Source organism: Pleurodeles waltl, chromosome 6 (assembly GCF_031143425.1).
Source record: "Pleurodeles waltl isolate 20211129_DDA chromosome 6, aPleWal1.hap1.20221129, whole genome shotgun sequence".
Taxonomy (NCBI): Eukaryota; Metazoa; Chordata; class Amphibia; order Caudata; family Salamandridae; genus Pleurodeles; species Pleurodeles waltl.
In genome coordinates this window covers 1585821867-1585842678 of record NC_090445.1, presented here as the reverse complement: position 1 = coordinate 1585842678, position 20812 = coordinate 1585821867, and the positions used below count along the sequence as shown (strand labels likewise).

Genomic DNA, 20812 nt, shown 5'->3' with positions numbered 1-20812 from the left:
AACGACCGTGAATACAAATACAAAATATAAAAAAAATATACAGAATAGTGTAGAAGCATCTCATGCTGGAACTATTCTCCATCAATGTCCAAAGGTTTTCAACACCAAATAAAGGTTAAACACAAACAGTATACTGGACGATAATGTAAAAGAAACCATGGTTTGTGTAGCAACAGATTGCCAGGTCAACCAAGACAACCTCCACCAACAGAAACCTCCTCCAGCATGACAGAGCACCATGCACGAGTGCAAATGGTAGTAAACAAAAAATGAAGAAACCAAGAATATGTGTAGTCTGCTATAGATGACTCCGTTTCCTAACATGTATTTGGTGTGCAGTGAGATCAACTACCTTACTGATTGTACGCATGCTGGTCCTAGATACGATTCAAGAAACGCGTTCCATCTAAAGGCAGGAACTAGTGAACCAGAAATTAAAATATGCAAAAACCGTGTCTGTATTAATATCAGTGTATCAAAATTTAGCGTGCGTACTTGCATGCAAGCTTACTCACTATATATTCGGAGCCGTGCTACTCCAGGAAATACTACTGGTGACTCACGTGTATGCACAACGCGGTTTTGTAACGTTCTCCGAATCAATCCGGCGTGATTCCTAATGTAAAACATAACACTAGGAAACATGTTATATAAAATGACAGAGCTACCACTTCTGGTGAATCTTGGAATACGTCAAAATCCATGAATGAAGCATGGGATCACTCACGCAACGTCCATGGAAACACCTCCGTGGCGCAGAGTATTTTCCGTGAGATTTTTGAAGCCATGCAGGGCCACCCAAGGTCGCCTTTAGTGGCTTTGTAAATCTCACTTAAGGTTTGCTTCAATCTTGCACCACACTGCGTGGCGCAAGCACGACGCAAACCAAGACCTAAATATGGCCCTCAGTGTCTAAAATCCTACACTCATTTCATCTCTACCTTAAAGCATGCACACAAATTTGAGGTAAACGATTCACTGTGCTCCAAGACTAGAAAGCTCAGACATAACCAACTCACCACCACAAAATACAATACACATCATCCTTATTCATCAGCAAATCAATGTAAATTCTCAAATGACATTTCCTCCTTTCCCACCTCCCAGACTGCGGCTTTGCTTTTTGGACATGGAAGGTATAGACTTATGTGTAGTTCGCTGACACATTAACAGACCTCAACATACATTAAGCATTTCAAAACATTTTGACCCTCAAGACATTAAAACACCAGCCTACCCACTTTATGGAGAACAGCCTAGCCATCACTGCTACCTAGTCAGTTTATTATCATCAAGACAATTATATAAGCTATATTATACCATGGTGCATTTCCCCATCTCCTCCTATTACTCACCATTCGGCCATCTCAATCAATCAAAATCAAACCACAAGAACTGCAGTCCTGAACTAATTCCGCCATCAACATTCAAGAAACAATACCTCATCTTTCTGTAGCATTATATCCAATCCAGAATAAACATCTATTTTCCCTCTGTACATTCGATCCCAATCTGGATACTAATTTAAAGCCTGTTGACGTTGACTCACAGAAAAAAACCCTTCACCATGGCGGCACAGTTGGGAATCATATAGGCCACAAAATAGTTAATCATCAACAAGTAAACAACTCAGATGAATCTCCCACAAAACTCAAAACACTCCGCTCTGTCTGCAACAAACTCATTATCACAGCCACAGCCAAGAACCATCTCATGAACCACCAACAAAAGTAAAAGTACCTCTCGTAGCTATCAGGTATTGTAATATTAATTTCCCACACCTGCCTTTTGATACCTTATTGACAAATGCAATGCCACGAATCACCTCATAGACAAGGTATTCAGTACTGTACTGAACAAGCATTTGCAATGCAATGGGTCTCGCATTTGCTCGAGTTAGAGCTACTAGCATTGTAAACTCCTAACCGGACTTTTCTTGCCACATAACTTGAAAATCAAAAGTAAAACAGTTTCACATAAGTGAGCCGATTCACAGTGCCACGGCCGCCATGATCATCAACGATAAGGAGAGACACAAAAGGAAAAAAGTTTGCTTGCAGTCAAACTTAGCCGTGTAGCAGGGGCGACAGCCAAAGCAGTAACAAAACATGCACATGTGCGCTGCTATGCTAGACCTAAAAATATATGAAGCACTTTATACACCAGATGAGGAAGATGTGCTTCTGTGGCCATTGGTTAACTGGGAGGCCCTTTTAGAATGCATGGATGGAAGGATGAAGAATTGCAGTGTAGCATTCGGGTGTGAAGTGTGAGTTTAAAAAATGTGCTCCAAACATACTACGGCGAGCTTGTAGATGAGCTCAAGCACGACATGACGCAGACAAAATGCAGTTGAACAAGTCACTCAAACTAGTAGATACCCAGGCCTTGAGAAATGTACTTACCCACTCGCTTTGGCGATTCAGATTTTATCAGGGTGAGCTATTACTCCACTGGCTTGGTGAAAGTTATCAAACTTGCAAACAATGGGCTTTCTGCTCATTCAGAAACAGAGTGAGCAATAAATATGCCTCTAAATCAGTGATTTTCAAACTTGTCAACGTCGCCCACTCCTTTGGGAAACAATAAATCAGCCCCCAACTCAGAATTTTTATAACTATTCTATTAAATTGTCAATGTTTAAAAATGTCTCGACTTAAACAGTGCAGTTAAGTTCGGTTACCTTTTAAAAATGCAATTAACATTTTTCTGCTTAAAACAAAGCACTATGATCTGCGTAATCCTTCTGTTGGCCAGAGCCTGGTACCCATAGCCGGAATCACTTGATGGCCCCTGCGGGGGCCCACCCCTCAGTTTGAAGACCCCCGTTTTAAATCATTTTTTCACATCACATTTTCTGCACGTTGAAAGATAGAGGTCTTATGTTAGCTTATGTCTTCTTACAAATTGAGGCTTATTTTAGCCTGGAGATTGTTTTTTTACAAAATCCTCCAACTTTACAGTCGGAGAAAGAGAAGTAAAGTGAACTAGCTGGCAGCTGTGCCAGGGTACATGGAGTGTGAAATGAAGGGCTGTAGGATGCCAGTTTTTTTCTAACACACAACACTTAAATTGCCTGCAATTGAACTGTACAAATATTTCAAAATACATTTTAGTAGTGATGAAATCACCTAAAAAATAAAATAAAATAAAAAACGTTACCTGGTGATGTGCAAATGCTAAATATTTGCTGAAACCCAATTTCCACGCATTATCATTGCACGCTATATAGTTTTATCAATACAACTGTGTGTCAGTGGGAAACGTTTGTGGCCTTTTCAATGGAAATGGGCTAGATTTTTTTTTATAAACAAATTTTTCTTGTTTTAAAAGAGCAAATGCAGGACAATTGACACAGGATATACAATGAGATCCAATTCCATAGCATCATTGACCATCAACAGTAAGACATTCTAACAGATAAACAGCTTTGCAGGCGCTGATCCCGCGGCAAAGAACTTGCCCTCCCACGGCCTACCCCAGTGCTCCCAGCCACCATCCCCAAACCCCTTCATGTTTTCGAGGGCAACCCCTAGCTTCATACACCAATTTTTCTTGCCCCGCACCCCAGTCCACTCCCCTTCTCCATTGTTGGAACGATGGACCCACAGAGGAGTTCCAAGCAGCTGCCATATCTCTCTTTGCTACCAGCAGGGTGGTACCTGCAAGAGCATTTTTCACTTGCGCTCCTCCCATTTCTTCCATCACCCCCAGCAATAGTAGTTTTGCAGACATCTGCACCTCTATCTGAAGCACCCGGCTTAGCTCCCGGACTACCCTGCCCCAATATACCTGAAGCACTGGACAGGACCAAACCATATGGAAGAAGTCCGCCGGCTCCCCGGCACATCTTGGACATTGAGCTGTGGAGCGCAAACCAGCCCGGCATAGCCTGAATGGTGTCAAATATGCTCTGTGTAAATAGTAGAATTGCACTGTGCGAAGTCTTGCTGATACCACCAGCACCCATGACACCACCAGGGCCTCCATCCATTCCATCTCATCCAGAGCCCCCACCTCTGATTTCCATCTGGTTCTCAGTGAGATCAACTCTCCTGGAGTATTGTTAACTAACATTTTATAAACCTGGGAAACTCCTTTCCCTCCCAAGTTCCCCATAAGCAGCCTGGCCTCAAGCGGGCTGAACTCCGGCAGAGGGCCTGTAGTCGGCAACTGTTCTCCCAAAGCATGTCGCAGCTGTAGGTATTTAAAGAACTGCGCTTGGGTCAATCGGAAATCCGCCTGCAGTTCCTGAAATGATTTCAATGCATTACCTTTCCACACGTCCCCCACCAGCGATATACTTAGCAGATCCCACCCCACAAACCCCTCCAATGCTGCTGTCTCTCTCAGCCATGTCCCCCTCCATAACGGGGTCTGATGGGTGACAATCATATTCCATCGAGTAAGCCGCAACGCAGAGCGTCACGCCAGGAAGACCACCTTAGTTATCGATACCATGTCCCGAGGGAGGGGTGCACCGTATAGTGCATCCAGGATACTCGGGAATCCCAATATCTCGACCTGATAAGCCAGGTCTGCCCATCCCCCGTTGAACCAATCATGAATCACCAGCAGCTGGGTCGGTAGATAATGTAGATAAGGATCTGAGGCACTCTGGCCCCGTCATATACTCCTCTCCGGCAGTGTCGTGCCGCTATTCGATGTCTGGCTCCCTTCCATATAAACAAACAATGTGGTGGTGCTCTCTAGAGCTCTAAACCAAGAGCGTGGGATCGGGAAGAGGAAGTTCTGAAATACATATAGAAGTCTAGTCTAGGTAAGACCAGCATCTTGTACAGGGCCACACGGCCCATCACATTTAAGGGCAATTCCTGCCACCTCTGTAAATCCGTCTTTACGCGAGCCAAGAGCGGGTTCATATTTTTGGCCGATGTCAGCTCGGGCAGAAGGGTCACCCAAATACCTAGATATTTAAAGCTGAGCCTGCGTAAGGGTATCATATCCTGCCAATCAAAGCAGTAACGCGTATGAGCTAGGGGGACCAAAACCGACTTGGTAGGATTCATTATGAGGCCTGACACCTGCCCATAGCGTCGTAGCAGGTGGAGACTTCTTGGATCCGATACGCTGGGCTGGGCTGTGCCATGTACAGCAGTACATCGTCGGCATACAAAGCTATCCTGTCTTCCCAGGAGGGCCCCCATCTCCAGCCACGATATATTGGATCTGTCCTGACCATCTGAGCCAGTGGCTCAATCGCTAGAGTAAATAGAAGGGGGGACTGGGGGCAGCCCTGCCGCGTGCCCCGATGAACTTCAAACACTGAGGACGGAGCCCTATTGACCAGCACACGGGCGGAGGGGTTAGTATACAGCGCTCGAACCAGGCGGCAAAACCTCAGTCCGAAACCCGCCCTCCGGTGCACTGAAAACAGAAACCCCCAGTCCACCGAGTCAAATGCTTTTTCAAACTCTATAAACAGAAGGGCAAGGTCTGGGGGCAATCAATGACGCTCGGCCAAAGCCACATGCAGTCGGCGGATACAGTGCTGAGTGCTACGAGCTGCCATAAATCCACATTGGTCGGAGTGTAAGAAATGGGCCAGATTATTATTATATTTTTGAGCAAATGTTTAGTCCATTGAGAAAACAAGTGTTTTTGGAAAGCAGGCATGCTGAACTCACATATTTGAAGGCTCTCTCATATGTCATAATGACGAAAAAGGCAAATGTGAAATAAATAAAAAAAATGCCTTGGATCACACAATTTGAGACCATGGTATGGGTCCATCCGCATTAGATTGTTCAACTCACTAAACCTGCTGGTCTGGGAAAAAATTTATGATTTTTTCAAGGCCTGATATACCATTATAAAAGAAGTAATCATAGTACACATATAAAATAAGATACTGAAAACACTCAATAAGCTATTGAGAAACCTGCCTCTACAATACAACATTTCTACACGGACCAACATCAATAGACATCCTCAGCATTGTTGAGCCACACTAATACAAACACAACATTTTGCCCTCCAACTTTGTAGAGTTGTTTGCAAATGAACTCACACATACTCGACCTCAAACAGCTCACTTACATGAATCCCATTCCAGATACTCTCAAAATTGGACAAATCCTCCTACTCTTGAATACACCCAATATAGACACCAACAAACTCAGGACTGTTGTCCCATTTACCTCTAGTAATTATTCAGCAACATAACGCACCCACAAAACAATGTCAGGAATGAGCAAACAATTCCTATAAGTCTGCCAGTCTCAGTTCAAACCTAGATGCAGAACAGAGACCGCAATCATTCAGCCGTATAAAATGTTCTTAGTATTGCAGACAACAAATACCTGGTCTATGGAGTGATATTTGCCTATCACCATCAATTATGAAGGGAAGACTTAATTGCATTTACATTGCACGTTATACCATTGACAAGGTTTAGCAGAAGGGTGGCGCTCTTCTTCCTGCAAGTGCTTTGGAAGAAAGTGTGTGTGTCTGTAAGTGGCCTATATGTGCACTGCTGTGCATGAGAACCATTATTGTGCACTTTTTAGGGTCAAGCCTACAAGTCCATGCACTAGAGCATGCGTCCCGCATAGAACACTGTTCTTAACTTAAAGGGGCTTCGAATCCACCCCTTGCTTACCATTTGTTGCCTTGCGTGGCACTCTTCTTTACAGCCTTGTAACTGCAGGCCTGGCATCATTTCTGTTCCTTTCTGTGGGGAGGGACCAAGCACTAATTGATTCGCCTTAATCAGTGCCCGTCCACCGCTCAAGGTACTACTTTGCAGGGTGACAGAAGCTAATAAAAAGAACAAAGAAAAGACGTGTGGCTGGCAAAAACATGCCCAGCAGGACGAAAAAAATTGTAAGTTAGATTAGTTAACTCTTTTCTTTTATTTCACCAAGTCTTCTTTTCTCACTTTGTACTTGTGTTTTGTGTTTTGCTAGTGGGTGCTGTTCTCAAAATATGACAAATATTTTGTTCTAAATATTGCAAAGCTACATGGTTTGTTTCTTCTCGCCCAGCGCTGTCACTGTCCGTGGTGCAGGGAGCTTGTGACAGGAACATTGCAGCACTAAACTCACCATGCATCATCACAGGACTAGACTGATCCTGTGTACACACTCCTTTCTGTGCCCCAAGGTGCAAGACCATCACAGGAAAAACTCACCCTTTGTGTGATGCTTTCCCTGTTCATAATACCATGAATTAGAGGCTCACTACAGCATCATTGTACATTCCCTTTCAACATCCTATAATGTTGATTCTCTTTGCAACTCCCACAGCAATATCACATGGCAACCTTAACCTAAGGAGCATCTTCTTCCAACACGCTCTGATGCTGCTCCCCTACCGCGACCCACACCGTAGCCTCCAACATTACAGCACTAGTCTTTTTCACTGGGCCCTTGCTATAAGAGTCTCATACTGTTCAACCCACATCCACTCACATCACACTTTCCACTTGTGTGACACACCACACATGCAAGTGCATTATAACTGTGTTTTTTTAATTATCTTCTCTTTGGTCTTTTATGTCACATCCCAGGATCAATGACCCATAGGACATTACAACAGCCCTCTTGCAGTGTACATTCCTTGCCCTCCATCATGTAACACCATGTCCTGATCATCAAGGGCGTTGTAAAGGTGTCCTGACCAGCACGCTTTGATCTTTTTACATGTATACAGAAGCTTGTGAACTCCTGGTTAAGGGTTCCAACAGTTCTTTTTGTTTAAAAAAAAAAAAACATTTTGTAAGATAAAGACTGCCTTTTGTTTATGAAACCAAGATCATGGCAATACATTATTACAGACTGTTTATTTTACCTATTCAAGGAATGAGGCTTTAACTGCTGCCTTATAGCAAGTGCAGGAAAGTGTCCCTTTTGGCATAGTTACCCCAACCCCACCTCCCCCCCCCCACACACTTTTTACCTGATATTGATGCTGACTTGACAGAGTGTGCTGGGATTATGCTAACCAGGCCCCAGCACCAGTGTTCTTTTTTTAAAAAACTGTACCATTGTTTCCACAATTGGCACACCCCTGGCACACAGTTAAGTCCCTTGTAGAAGGTACCCATGTAGCAAGGGCCCTGTGGCCAGGGAATGTCCCCAAGGGCTGCAGGATGTATTATGCCAGCCTGGGGACCCCTCAACAAGCACATGTACACTGCCCTTGCAGCTCGTGTGTGCTGGGGGGGGAGAAAAAGACAAAATCGACATTGCAACCCTCTCAGGGTGCCATGCCTACAAACTACTCCAGCAGGCCTTAAAGCCCTAAGGCAGGGTGCACTATACCACAGGTGAGGGCACAGCTGCTTGAGCAATATGCCCCTACAATGTCTAAATCCATTCTTAGACACTGTAGGTGCAGTGTGGCCATATATAGTATATGGGCTGGAAGTTTGTTATTATGAACTCCACAGCTCCATAATGACTTCACTGAAGTCTGGGAAGTTTGGTATCAAACTTCCCAGCACAAAAAACCCACACTTATGTCAGTGTTGGATTTATTGAAAAATGCACCCAGAGGGCATCTTAGAAATGCCCCCTGTAATTCACCAAACTTCTAGTGCAGGACTGACCAGCCTGTGCCAGCCTGCCACTTCTAGACGAGTTTCTGACCGCATGGGTGAGAGCATTTGTGCTCTCTGTTGCCAGAAACAAAGCCTGCACTGGGTGAAGGTGCTTCACACTTCCGCCCCCTGCAGGAACTGTAACATCTGGTAGTGAGTCTCAAAGGCTCAGGCTTCTTGTTACAGTGACCCATGGCACTCCAGCTAGTGAAGATGCCTGCCCCCCCAGACAAAGCCCCACTTTTGGCAGCAAGTACGGAGGGAAAATTAGGGAAAACAAGGAGGAGTGACCACTTCAGCTGGGACCACCCATTAGGTATCCAGAGCTAAAGTGCCCCCCGCCTTGCAAAATCCTCTATCTTGGTTTGGAGGACATGGATCAATAGGGTCAGGACTGTGTCCTCCTCCCCAAGGGAATGGGAAGGGGAAGGGTGTAGTCATCCTCAGGGACAGTAGTCATTGGCTACTGACACCTGTAATGCCTCTAAATCCAGGATTTAAGGGCTTCCCTGAACCTAGCTCGTCAGATTCCTGGTGACCTAAATAAGAGGCAAGAAAAAAAAGAAGAAGTACTGCTAAGCAGGTCCCCAGCAGAGAATCCTGAAGACACCAACTGACTTGACCCCAGCCCTACAGGCCTGTCTCCAGCTTCTGAAGCCCTGCAACCAGAAGGCGACGTAACCTGCAGGACCAGAGAGCTCTTAAAAGCCTCAAGGGTACTGACTGCATCCAAGAGGACCAAGAACTCTACTGGCCAACGTCCCGGTCCAGAAATAAACTCTGACAAAGGGCTCCATATCCGCCCCGGTTCCACAAGTCCTGCCCACCCTGCACCAGACACCCATGGCCTGTGTTCAGGTGGCTCAACCGACTAGAGCTGGTCCCCAGGCGATTCAGAGCAAGGGCCCACCCCAGGTTGACCCCTCCTGTCCAACACACCGACGCCAGCAGCCTGAATCCGGAGGACCCCACCTCCCCCCGACCGCGACAGAACCGGACAAAGGTTCCCAAAGCCAAAAAGTACCACTACACCCACAGCCCCCTGGCCTTGGGGAATCAGACTTTCAGTGCAGCAACGTCCAGCAGGCAGCCCTCCTCCTTGTCCAGTCTCTGATTTCCCGGACCCAACCCCCTGGACTTCACCTGCAGCATCTTTTGTGACCCCCTGGTTCCCTTATAAGAAAGCATTGGGAGTCTGACACTGTGGGTGTGTATTTGGTACTGACCTGTGACCTCCCCCGGTGCTCCTCTAAACCCTCCAGGTCTGCCCTCCAAAGAAGCGGGTACTTACCCGCAAGAAGGCCTGATTCTGAATGCCCCCAGTCTCCATAGGTTCCCATGTTAAATCAACCTCAACTTTGACCTCTGCACCCGGCCGGCCCCGTGTTGCTGGTATTGATGCTGACTTGACAGAGTGTGCTGGGATCCTGCTAACCTGCCCTGTGTTGCTGGTGGTGGGTGTTTGGGGTTAACTTGAACCCCAACCTGTGGACATCCTAATCACAGAGGACTGGAACTGCAAGTCTTGTACTTAACTGTGCTAACTCTTCATCCCCCCTAGAAAGGTCTTTCAAAATTAAAACTGTGTCGACTTTTGAAACCGATTATTGCTAATTACTAGAAAACCGAATAACTTGCCAATTTGAAACAAAGTGGTGTTGATACATATGTTGGATACTTAATTGCAAATGTACTTGCCTGTAACTTCAATCTTGTTGTTCTAGAAACAAAGTAACAAAATATATTTTTGCTATATAAAAACCATTGGCCTGTAGTTAATCACTGAGCGTATGCTTCCTTTATTGTCTGTGTGTGTACAATAATGCTTTGCACTACCCTCTGATAAGCCTAACTGCTTGACCACACTACCACAGAAGAGAGCATTAGTATTATCTACTTTAGCCTCTGTTAAGCCTCTAGTAAACCACTGCACTCTGTGCACCCTATATCTCATTTTGCTATAGTATATACAGAGCCAGCTTCCTGCACCAAGTGCTCACCAGAGGTAAGTGATTGGTAGGAAGTCCCTCTCTTGCTCCCTCGGTTGCCTTGTAATCTGTTAACAGTTTCAGTGGAAGGATTATTAGCGACAAATGTGGATAACCTGCTGCGAACTGAAAGCTCATACATCCCAAAATCCTGTTATTATATTTTAGCACATTATGCCTAGATATGGGTCTCTAGGTAGAGAGGATCAGTGTCAGCGCTAGTGTGTTGGTTTAATTACTGAATGTGTTATTGTTTGTTACCTTCCAATCTTTTACATAGTTTATTTTTTTTCAGCTATTTGCATGCAATCCTACTTCTAAAGCTCTGGTGCTCGAAGGCATGGTATGGGCTATATGAATATTAATGAATTTAAAGAATTTCAGTTGCTTAAGAGCATGTAGAGAGACAAGATGGCATTCGCGTGAGTGGCTGAAGCAAGCCCCCGCCCCCAGCTCATCTACCAGGATGAATCAGAAAGGCGCTCTGTCCTCTCCAGAATGGAGGGCCTTGTTGTCACAGTTGTAGTCTTCAGTCTAGGACATTACATATAAGTGAGTACGGAATAACCAACAGAACACCCGCTAGCAGGCTGTTTTTTTACTGTCTTATATCTATTGCCTGCTGCTATTATGGGCATCCGAAGCAAGGAACGTTTTACCATTCTGACAATGCCTACCTATTTTAAATTAATTTACGGAAAGCTGATTAATAAAGGAAGGTTTAGGCAAAGGCTGTGATAAGTATAAGCAGATTCATGAAGTTCACATCATCTTGCCTTTATAGTGATGTATAAATCAAGAGATGTAATTCTGTAAAAAAAAAACAGAAGGAGTAGGTAATTCTCGTAATAAGGTAGGTGAAATGGGAGATAATTGTGTGTGTTGAATAAATAAATAAAGCAGTTCATCTTTGAATTCGGGGGGCTGCCATACAAAAATAGGGAGGAATTTTCTCCCTTTGGTCTTTGTTTTTATGTTGATTTTCTTTTGGACTATTTAGATGCTTTTTGGATATGTGGTATATGTTAGTGCACAAAGTAAGGTAGGAGTTAATACCTCTAGATTAGAAAAAGGTGTGAAAGTTGTTAAATCAAAGAAATTATATTATTTATCAATATGATCTCATATATATATATATATATATATAATATCTATATCTATCTTCATCATAAGAACATTTGGGCACCACAAGTATAGAGCTTGCAAAGTCATTTCACTAAATTGAGAAGTCCAGAAAGGTAAAACCCATATCTGGGCACTTTGGGATCCGCTGATTCTTTGGTCCTGAAGAAAGCCAATTACTCTTTTGGGCAAGAGTTGGCTGAAACATGTCGACCTGACATGTGTGAAGGACACATAATTTGTTCCTATTACATTATATTTGTTTTTAAACATACCCTATCCCAGCCACAGTAAAAGTGGATTGTAGCTGAGAGATTGAAGCATTTTTAGATCACTTTCTCACTTTCACTGCACTTTTTTGTATTTTTGTTCACAGATCCCTAAAGTTTTCTGGACTTATGTGGAAACTACCCCATTGGTTAGGGGAAGGAGGAGACCCCATGATGATGCTATTAGCTAGGAGAACACCGGAGTAATAATATACTTCTGGTAGAAAATAGCTGGTGAGGGTCTCCCAAAAGAAACGAGAGGGACGCCTTGATGAATACTGGGGTATGTGGTTACACTCCCATTTATATTAAAAGACGGTTAGTTGGGAAGCTGAGTGGTAACCTGATACTTCTACCTCTCCTGTTTGATTCTGGTGTATCGACTACTGGCCTACACTACACAGGGGACAACAACTAAAGGAGTAGAGGTAGAGGCACACAATAAATCAGTAGAAATGACAAGGAAATCCACTTACAAATTAGGCCAGGCCACTGGGTGATTCTAGAATGTCCAATTGATAGGATCAAGTTTACATTGTGTTCAATTTAGGGATCTAACCAGGACGATCTGGAAATAATTGATTTTATTAATATTGAATTAGCGGCTTGGGCAATGCCGATCAATGTATGTGGAGATCTGAATATTCACATCAATAGCAACTCATCTATTCAGAATCTTGGGTGGTACGAGGGGAGAAAACCCAGAGTATTCCAGGCAGTGCAGACTCTTGTATTGAGTCACGGACTGATAAGTGTTTGGCAGCAATGTAAGGCTCCTGACTGAGGATTTACTTGTTTCTCCTTCCCTCACAAGAAACATGTTAGTTTAGTTTATTTTTTAGTATCGAATGAATTGTGTGAGGGGTTAATGACTGAAAACCACCCAAAAATTATGTCAGATCATAACTGCTTAGTCTAGCAAGTCCGATGACCATTGATGAGATTGAAGTAGAGTTGAGTTCACTGCCTAGAGGAAAGGCTGCAGGACCAGGTAAGATCCATTTAGAATGTTTTAAGATATTTTTCTTGGAAATGAGGGATGAACTTCTCGTACTATTTAAGGCTGTTCGAGGCAGCTCTCAAGCCCCGGTATCATGGTTGATAGCGAATATTATTGTCTTTTTTTTAAAAAGAGAAGAACCCTCTTAAACCCGGCCTTTCTCTCTAATTAATCGAGACGCTAAACTTTGGGTGAAGGTTCTTGCCACCAGATTTAGTATGGTGAAAAGCAAATTGGTTTCACCTTGGCAGCACGGTTTTATCTCCCGGGAGGGGGACTACTGATCAGGTCAGGCGGGTTATAGCTCTGTTTGATGCAATGCAGGTCGCTAGGGCTCCTATGTCACTGATTTTATTGGATGCTGAGAAAGATTTTGACCTGGTGAACTGGGGTAATTTATGGGTGGTGCTTCAGAAGAACAACATAGACCCCAGATTTATTGGGGCAATTTAGGTCTTATATAAAAATCCCACAGCAAGATTACAAAAAGCAGGATCGGAATCTGAAGCCATCTCAATTTCAAGGGGCACAAGGCAGGGGTGGGACACCACTGCTTTTTGCACTATACATCACCCCACTAATAAGAATGCTATTAAACAACGAGTTAATCACTCCTATTGAAATACCCTGGGTGGATGACAAAACACTAGGGTACGCAGATGATATTGATGTAGTAACACCAGACCCTCTGAGAATATTAATAGAGATAAATAAACTTCAAGATTTGGCAAGGTGTTGGGTTATCAGTTAAACAAGGCCAAGTGTCAGATTGAGACTAATGAATGGATATGTCTGAAGGATGAATGGAAGACTAGGCAAGTCAAATATCAGGGGGTGTGGGTCAAGTTAACAACCAACCTAGACACTACAGTGGAAAATAATCTTGCCCCGTGTTAGCTAAGACTAAGAGTACTACACTGCATGAATAATTTACATCTTTGGATAGGAGGGCAATGTAATGTTTTTAAAATTCTCTTCCTCCCAAGGGTTTTGTATTTCTTCAGGACTGTTCCAACGGAATTTGGAACAAAACTGGTTCAAACGAATGTAAGAGATAGCTAGCGGTCTTATATGGTCTTTTGCTAAAGCTCGCCGAGCTTTGAAGTATTTAGTGTTACCGAGGGAGAGGGGAGGATGGGCAGTCCGTAATTTCAGATTATACTACCTAATTTCAGATTACACTATTAGGCTACAGCCTTGCAATGTATCCAAACATTAATTATACCTGATTACTTTGGCAAGTCTTTTGGGAAAGCCTCCCCCACCTCCCCCATCTATATGTCGGGTGATCTGGGGCAATGCTGCTTTTTTGAGAATAGCGGAGCCAAGCTACTTTAAAAAGGTTACATTTAAAACAGTAAGGGTCGCATTCAAATTAGGTTAAGGTTAAGAGCAGAACAGAAATTGGTTGGTTTAGCTATTATAGGCCACTGTGGAACACCTCAATTCTCCAAAAGAATTTCTGTGATAACTACCGTATAAAATGAGCACAAGGAAGCACTCGAAAATTAGGTGATTTTTTTCTTTGACAGACAAATGAAATCTTTCAGTGACCTGAAAGAGGAATTCTCTCTTCGCAGTAAGGACTTCTTTAAATTTCTACAGATTAGAGATTTCTTGTTAACTGCATCTAGGGAGAGTCCTTGTGGTGAGAAAGTTGCAGTGATGGAGCTGCTTGAGAGTTCAACGGATTATAATACAAGTACTTTCTACCAGCTCCTGCTGGACTCTATGCAAGACAATCTGTGGAAAACAAATCAGAGAATTTACTGAAAGCTGGATTGCATGGTAGGGTAGAGAGGAGGGTGCTCCACAACTTGATGGTGGGGTCTTGGCATGATTCATATGTATGCATGTGAACATGCTAACACTTAGAGTGCAAACTCAGCTCACAAGCAACAAAGTGCTGTACACTAGCGAGAGCCCACTGAATGATACAGTTGTGTATGGGGTAAACAACAGGTAGTTGTAATCTTTAGGTGTAATGCTTCTTGGAGATATAGGTCTACAGTTCACTCCTCAGTTGCAGCAGGGTAGGAGTCGTTCTGATTATCAGTGGGGGATGCTGCTCTAGATTGTTGGTATGGAGATGGCCCGTTTTCCTTTTTAGGGTCGACCCTAAGAGTGAGTGCACACCCTAGCGATTGCGTCTCACCTGCAAGACACTTAACAAAAAGGGCTTGGAGGCAGCCAGTCACTTACCATTTGGTGGCTTGGATGGAATTCTTTACAGCTTTGTAATTGGTTGCTGCAGGCTAAGCATAATTTATGTTTCTTTCTGAGAAGAAGGGGCCAAACACTGGTTTATTCAAATTAATTGGTGTCCGTCAGCTGCTCCCGACATGATAGCAGAACTATTTTGTACTTTTTATTAACTTCTAGTGCCCTGCAATCATAAAACGTGTGACTGGCAAAAATGTGCCCAGCAAGACAAGGAAAACTGCTAAATTTTATTTTCTATATAGTTAACTCTTTTCCTTTATTTTGCCAAGTCTTATTTTCTCATTTTTGTTCTATCTTTGCTCATGGGTGCTAGCTATTATCAAAAGATGATTATCTTGTTCTAAATATTTAAAAGCTACATGGGTTCTTTCTTATGTGTGATTTTCTAAATTATGCTTTAACGTATAATTGTGCAGTACGCCCCAGTCCTCCAACTCCAATCCACCCCACATCAATCCAATACACCCCAATCCAAATCATCCCACACCAAACGAATCTACCCTACTCTAATCCACCCTACGCCAATCCAATCTTCTACACACCAATTCAAATTACCCCATTTCAATTCAGACCACCCCGCATCAAGTCAACCCACCCCAATCTAATCCACCCCACCCAAAGCCAGCCCACCCTAATCATTCTACCACAATCCACCCCACTCCAATCCATTCCAATACAATCCATCAGACACCAATCTAATTCACCATTTAAACTCAACCCAACACATTCCAATTCAATCCAACCTCCTCCATTCCAATACACCCCACTCAAGTCCATTACAATCCACCCCACTCAAAATCCATTCCACCCAACTTCAGTACAGTCCAACCATCTCCAATCCAATCTACCGTAATGCGCCACACTCCGGTCCAATCCACCTGAGTCCACTCCAATGCATCCCATTCTAACCCACCCCAAATCAATCCAACCCATCCCCAATGTAATCCACCCAACCAACTCAACCCCACCTTACCCCCAATCCAATCCACCCCTCCCAATCCACCCAATCCACTCACATCCACACCACAATCCACCCAAATCCAAAATCCACTCCCTCCAATCCAGTCCACTCCTTCCAATCCAATCCACTCCCTTTAACCCAATCCACCCCACAACCCGCCCCCTCCAATCCAGTTCACCCCTCTCGACCTCAAACCATCCCACTCCAATCCAACCCATCTTAATCCAGTCCACTCAAATCCAAGCCAGTCCACCCACTCGAATCCACACCTATTCCACAATCCACCCCACAATCTAGACCATCCCACTCTAAACTGGTCCACCCAACCCACTTTACCTCAATCCAATCCATCACACACTACCTCAAACCAATCCACCCTAACCCACCCCACTATCCCCAATCCACCTCAGTCCTATCACTCCAAACCACCCACCATAATCCACCCCAACCCACTTCAATCCACCCACTCCAGTCCACCCCACTCCATTTCACTTCAATCCAAGCAGCTTCCTACTCTAATCCAGCCCATTTCAATCCAACCCAACCAGTCCACTCACTCCATTTCAAACCAACACAATCAGTCCACCCACTCCAATCACAATGCAATCTACCCCACTCCAGTCCAATACAATCCTCCCTACTCCAATCTACCTACTCAAATCCATTCCACTCCAGTACAGTCCAACCCTCTCCAAACCACCTTAATGCAACAAACTCCAGTCCAATCCACTTGAGTCCACTCCTCCCCACTCCAATGCGCCTCACTCCAACTCAACCCACCGCAATCCACCCCACCTCAATGCAATCCACCCCTCTAGTCCACCCCACTCCAACGTCCACCCCCTATAATACAGTCCACCCCCTACAGTACAGTCCAGCTCACTCTACCCGAATCCAATCCATCCTGCTCTACCCCAATACAGTCCACCGACTCTACCCCTACAAACCAATCCACCGCACACCATTTAAATCCAACCCACCCCACAATCCACTCCACCACCCTCAAATCCAATACACCCCCTCTAGTCCACCCCACGCTAATCCACCACCCCCACTCCATTTCGATCCAATCCACCCCAATCAACCCAACTCCAATACAATCCATCCCACTCCAATACAATCTAATCCACCCTACTTCACACCACTCCACTCTAAATTACGCCACTCAAATCCAGTCCAATCCTCCCCTTTTCAATCCAACCCACAAAGTCCACCCACTCCAATCCAAGTCCAATGCAATCCAACCCACTCCAATCCATCCTACTAAAATCCACCCAATCGAATCCACTCCACCCAACCCACTCTACCCCACTCCATTTCAATCCATCCCACCTAAACCACTCACTCCAATCCACCCTACTCCATTTCAATCTAACCACCCAGTCCAACCACTCCAACCCACCCAGCTCCACTCTATGTCAATCAAATACACCCTACTCCACGCCAGTCTCTACCACTGAACTCTACTCCGCTCTACAACACTCTAATCCCTGTACTCCACTCTACGACACTCCAACAAATCAACTATATGACACTACTCGACAGTCCACTCTATGATACTCCATGCCATGAACTCTTAGCCATGCTGAATAGCAGCCACACTAGGGTACAACATGGCTAAAATACATAGCCAAAGCCAGAAGCTGTTGTGTAGGATAGACCTACTGCCTTTACTAATGCTTGTCTATTCCTTGGAAAGTTAAAAGGAGAAGAGATAGGACAATTATGCATTAAATGCAGGTGTGTGAACTGGCAGAAGTATATGAATGTGATGCGGCCTATGTGTGAAGTGTTTTGGTATTATGCATGAACGGCAGAGACCCTTCAAACTCAGATGCATGCTTGCAGAAGCAACCTTCTGTCCAGTAGCGGCATAGGAGCACCACGTAAGAATTGTCACTGTACAACCAGTCATCGTACATGCTCTGAGAAATATATTAAGAAGCAGCAAGAAGCAACCCAAAGGAATGAGCATCATACAACAAGCCACAGTAAATGCTCCGAGGGGAGCATCATGGAGCAACAGAGGAAAATCCGTTATACCACCAGCAGTGGGCTCCTCTACCAGAATATGTGAAGAGAAGCCCACTAAGAAACAAAAAGAAGCAACTCAACGGAGGGGAGGGGCAGCATACAGTCAATCAACAGCAATGCTACAATAAAGCAAGCAGGCTCTGAGGATTACACCCAGGACTAGAAGAAGGAACAAGCAAATATATACCCAGCGATATAAGACTTGTCAGTCAGGCGTCTCAATCATCATAGTCTCTGTAAAGACCGGTCTATTTTATTCAACATCCTTCTTCAATACGACTCACTCTGTGAAGTTCGAAGAATTACTTGAAACATAGCAAGGAGTGCCTCAGAGCAAATATAGACATACACAAGAGCAGAGGTTTTATAATACTGAAACAGATGAAACTGACAACTATTAGCTTAAATCCATGACCCAACAAGGGAAGAACATGAATAAGTTATCAAATAAATTGGCTGTTGGCTATTGAAATATGTCATACTGGCTACCCTCTACCTAAAGCAGAGGTGTCGAAGCAGCCAGAGGAGGGATTTTAAAGTAGGTGAAAAATAAGCACCTGGTTAGTGTTCATAGAACTACTGTATTCATTTGTATTTAATTATTTCCAAAATTTACCAAAAGCACTTTAAGGGTGGTCAAACTGCATCATTTTTATATAGTTTCAGTCCCTTGGTGAGTTTGAGAAGCTCTCCAATTTGCATTAGGTGCCTGGACGTCCTTTGGAGTGCATGGCTGACCGGTGTTTGTTGTTTGACCTATGTGGAACACGTTGGGTGAGGCGTGTGGTTTGAACGTGGTGAAAGCACTGTTTGCCTAATGCTACCACAGATATGTACGAGAATAAATCCTATTGTGCATTCAGATACTTACCATCTTTATATCTCTTAAACCCAACAAGGAAATACTATATGATGTTCAACTTGGACAGACAGAGGATTTGAGGCACAGCTAGACCACCAATAAAATGCTATATGGAGTCCATCCATCCATGAGTGATTGAGGACCAGCTGATTTGAGGCTCTAATAAACCATCATGGAAGTGCTATATAGAGTCCTCCCAGGAGCAACAAAGGCCTAACTTCCTCGATATTCTGACTGCTTAACTACCGTACCTACGAGTACCTGCAGTCACCACTGTAAATGAGGTACAGCTAGCACACAGGTGTGGTTACCACAGAAATGGAAGGCAGCTCAGCAGCAATTGGTGATCCTGTGAGAGAATTAGGGACCATATGTACGAACACATTTCCCCATAGACACAGAATGGGTAAAACCCTTTGCTACATCTGGCCCTAGGTTCGGTAGAGGGAGTCTGGGTATTCGGTTACGTGGAGGGATAGGAAATGGTGATAGTCAGGGGTTCTAGCCCAAGGCTCTAGCATGGAAATTACTACAAGAAGTTATTTTTTGCTTGAACACCATGAAAGGGAAGATTTAGAGAGATAAGGTGACTGTTAGAGTGATGGCAAAGAGGGAGAGAGATCAAGGTGTAATGTAATGTAAAGTGAGGGTCAAAGTGCAAGGTACCTATCATAGTCACAAAGACCACATTTGTTAGGAGTGCGCAAAATAAATCAATCAACTTGTAGAGAGGGCCAACTATTTTAGCCACCCATAACGAAAGCAATTGGTCAAAGAGTAGGATTTATTTTCCATTTAAAAACATACTTTTGGAGTAATCTGCTTACTGTGTATGTGAGCCAATTGAGCAACAAGAAACTGCTCATAGTCGGGAGCTCTGGAAAATTATCTTTTAAACCTTAGCAGACAGAAATGAAACCCCTGAAGAAACAGTCTGAACTGCAGGACGTTGTGCGGATCAAAGGCCAGGCATTTTACGGGTTAATGTGGAAAGTACAATCTAGGCAAGCAGTTAATCCAGCTACGCGTAAAGTATAGCCTAAAGAAAAGAGAGCACACTAAAGAGCAGTCGCAAAGATCAGCAGAACGAAAACTGACTCGTACCAAACCACACCAGTCACTTTATCCAAACAGAAAATCTCTTGAATTACTATCAAATGACATGAGTGTGCACTGCAAACCGATGTGAGAAGTGTGAACACTACAGCTAAAAGATCCCCAAAGCAACCATGCACCAAACTACAATAAAACGGATTAATCTCCGCTAAAGTGAAAGGGATCATCTTGACAACACTTCTGAACTAAGAGCAATCAGAGAATCAACAGGTGGTCTGCGGTAGGCAAATGAAGAGCACTCGTGCTTTTGATATACTTTTGTCCCCAATTTAGTTTTTTTTTTTTTAAATGTCAGGCCCAGAAAGAACACTCCGTTTACCTGTTGATGTTGCCTCGGTACCTCTGGGGAAGTTGGACCAAGTTTCTCCTTTCTGCTAAGTGTCCTTCCACAAGACTTCACATACACTGGTGCGCGTGTAACAGAACTGCACCTGGACGATGCAGCAAAGCAGAGGCTAGACTCACGTGATTAACTTCTTCTTAACAGCCTGAGCCCCAGAAGGGTTGTCCGGTGCCCTCCCTCCCTGCCCGTCCCAGTAGTGTTGCGAGCCCTGCAGTACTAAAATAAAGACAAGCACAACGACCCAGCAAAAGACTGTCGAAACAAGCACAAGTCCTAGCAAAATAAACCTAAAACAAGCCGAACCCCACAAAGTAGTACACGGGTTACAAAA

General features: G+C 44.1%; 1 protein-coding gene across 2 annotated transcripts in view; it reads right to left on the bottom strand.

Annotated features, from left to right (window-relative positions):
• The window catches only part of PNPLA7 (patatin like phospholipase domain containing 7), a 1294112-nt gene that overhangs the window by 1273096 nt on the left and 204 nt on the right, over positions 1-20812 (bottom strand). The window contains exon 1 of one of the 2 annotated variants that reach the window (XM_069241380.1): positions 20458-20717. The exons of the other annotated variant lie outside the window; for it this stretch is intronic. The gene's annotated coding sequence lies outside the window, so the exon portion shown is untranslated. Of the gene's footprint in view, positions 1-20457; positions 20718-20812 lie in introns of those variants that run through there. 2 annotated transcript variants of the gene reach the window in all.